The sequence below is a fragment of the Mizuhopecten yessoensis genome, unplaced genomic scaffold (assembly GCF_002113885.1).
Source record: "Mizuhopecten yessoensis strain PY_sf001 unplaced genomic scaffold, ASM211388v2 scaffold9501, whole genome shotgun sequence".
Lineage (NCBI taxonomy): Eukaryota > Metazoa > Mollusca > Bivalvia > Pectinida > Pectinidae > Mizuhopecten > Mizuhopecten yessoensis.
Window position 1 is genome coordinate 576,146 of NW_018408079.1, and position 3,548 is coordinate 579,693.

Here is a 3,548-nt window from a genome sequence, read left to right on the forward strand (position 1 = left end):
ATTACTAGTTGCGGGGGTCAAATTTTGGGTTAAAAATAGCAATTTTTGGCATTTTTTGGTAATTTTTGATGTGGTAACCATGGTTTTCACACAAGTGACATACATAGAAAAAAGAGGTTTATACACTTCTCAGTATTTTATATGTATTGTAAATGTAATGCAGTTTACAAATATATATACATGTATACATGTGTTGTGTAAATCCGCTGTGTTTACATTTCCTCGACATGTGCCTTGTTTATCAGAGTCGGGCCATTTCTACTGTATTCTGCTACCTTAACACCTTATATACACCCTGCATAAGACCAGTTATTGAATATGCAGATGTTGTGATGGACATTTGTACACTAGCTACAAAATATATGTTAGAACCAATGCAATTAGAGGCTGCAAGATTATTAACACCTTTACGTAGAGGGACAACACATGATAAATTATACAAGGAATTAGGATGGGAAACTTTGAGCTGCAGAAGAAATAATCAAACTAATTTTAAGGTATAGAATAGTGAATAATGAAACCCCAGATTACCTAAGAGAAATTATTTAACCATATATTCATGATGAAACCCTTGACAGATATACCCTCCGAACAAAGATTATTATATCCCCCTTTATGTCGTACTGTAAATCATTTGAAAGGGTTTTTTCGTCCATGATAAATGAAATAAATAGACTTGCCTCAGATATTACTAACATCCAATCTACCGCACAGTTAAAAAGGTTACTAACTACAAAGCAACATATAAAATATGAAACAACTGATGTTTTTTTAAATACTTTGGCAATCGTGATGTAAACATTATACTTTGCCAATTAAGAAATAATGCTAGTAATCTAAATTATGATCGTTATAAAGATCACTTAATTGAATCTCCAATGTGTGAGTGCAACGGATCTTTCGAAACTGCTTCACATTTTTGTTCTGAATGTAATCAATAAAATAATATTCGCCGGACTCTCCAACAGAGTTTGAATCATTACACTCACAATCATCTGTGTATAAATGTCCTATTACATGGTTGTAGTAGTTGTAATGATATATAAAATAGAGATATCTTATCTCATGTATCGAACTTTATATCGCAATCAAAAATATTTTCATTACTATAATCTTTGACTTACCCTTACCATTTTTCGGAACATATACATTTTTACTCTTTTTTTTTCATGTTATATGCATATAAGCTTTATAAACCCCGGTGAACTACAATGATATAGCAGTACAAGATATACTTAATGTAATATAATAAGGAATTAATCAGATACTACTACTTTATTCAACCTTTTATAATGACTAATTTACCTGTTATATACCTATTGAAAGAAATTGACTGGGCAGCTTAGATGGGTTTTCCTTTTTCTTTTCTTTTAGCTTACAGCATGATATGAAGTAATTCCTTTCAATTTAATTTAAGAATTATCATATTATTTGCAAGGATTGGTGTAACCCTACTTAAAAATTATATATCTATTTACTGAAATTTGCTTTTGATCCTCAACAGTGTATGGCTAGTGTGTCATACATATGGACTGTATGGACTGTATCTGTTGGGTGGAATAATTCCAATATCACCAAATATTTATACTCAATAGTTTACCTTATATGAATACCAGTAACGCATTGTCTAATACTATATATGAAAGGGTTACTATCTTAAGAATATTGAACAAGTCTGTTTACATCAAGGAGTTACTTCCCCTTATCCCAATCATCATATCAATGTATAAATATATGTCTGTGTTTCTTACTACCTGTTGTCGCCATAAGGAGAGGACTTAGATAGGCTATGCTTGATGTCTGATCCTATTGACTATTTCTTATATTGTCAATACAATTGGTTGAAATTGAATACTGTGCTATTCATAACAAATACTAAGTATATGAAGAATATAAGCCATTATTTAAAAATTTAACAAATCTACCTAGAAAGCCAAACAAAAACATATTTCACATTCGTCTGAATAACAACAGTGAACAACAAATAAAATATTTCTTGGTAAATAAATAAATATGAGGACTTGAACACTCCAATAAGATAAATCAGTGCTACCTGTTTAACGTGTAAAACTGTAATATCAGGTATATAACTTGGCGAACGATTACAACGTCTTTGATGCAGTCTTACCTTACAGGTTTACTGAAGGTACAATCTTGTATCTGAGCTGTCTATGTTATTGACAACAATTAAAATCGTGTTTGTTCGAGTCCTTGCTGAAGATCGACTTTCAACCTTCCGATGAAAAAAATTCTCGACAAACTCCGGCAAAACACATAATTGACATATTTTTTTTGTTTTTGTTTTTGCGGTTTTTTTTTCTTCAAATTACTAATCATTACTTATCATTGAAAACCCGAAAAGAATGCAGACCTTTACTCAGAGTGGTGGAACAGGGGTAAAGATATCACTTCCTTCGTTACTAAGGGAAGTAACTCTTAATAAATTATACCGTTGAATACATGTCCTAGCAAAATGTACCCCCTCTCAAGAGGAATGGGTGATATTAGGGAAATGAAATTCAAGATTTCAATAAAACATCATTCTATGCCGGTATGGACGGAAATCGGTTAAATCCATATTAAACATAATTGTTATTTGATTTTTGCATATCTGGTCCTGAAGGAATCTGTTGACAATTTACCTAATTTGACCTTTATGGGCATCGAACCTTATGCCCTAAGATTGAGTTGGGAACTTAATTTTCATACCTTCAGACTGCAATCACAATATATTCATTCTAACCTATAGTTGAATTATTTCAAACTAGAAATAAACAAAATAATACATTCTTAAATTATATTTTCCGAAATAAATGCCATTTCATTAGCGGTTGCGACTCAGTACAGTAATCTTTTTTATGTTCAATACTGGTTTCCCATTTGATTTGACAGAAATATGAGATAAATTGAACACCAGCTCATCCGGGACTTCAGATTGTGATATTTTACAATAAAATCAGTTCGGAATACACAATTTCCTAACCCAATATATTGACGTGTTAGATTTTTGATCAGCATGGTTTAAGTGCAGAGCCGTGGTGTTACATTAACCGAAAGTTAAAAAATGTATCGGCTGCCAGCTGTACGATAAATGGAATTTAAAGGTTTTTACTCATCTTTTTACATTCACATACGTTGTCCGAAAAGGGCTTCTACCGGGTGCCAGCTTTGCTCATGCAGTTGATATGACTGAAATGTTCGATTTCTTATCCCGCTCACCCGTGTTCGTATCTAGGTAACGCCTTGGTCAAATAATTATATTTACCATCTCATATTTGTCAATATGAAAAATATAAATATAGCAGGCATTATATATCATACATATATCATGGGCGGATTGGTCGAGTGGTTAACACTCTTGCCTTTCAAGCAGGCGGCCGGGGTTCGATCACCGAAGTCGCTGTAAGCATGGAATATTCAGAGAAAGTGTTTTTCTCCTGCCCACACAACTCCAACAACCCAGGTGGAGTATAAAATGGTCTGGGGTGGGTTTTGCGGTATATGGCTGTAGCATTCAAGTGAGATGGCACTATAATTGATACCGTTGG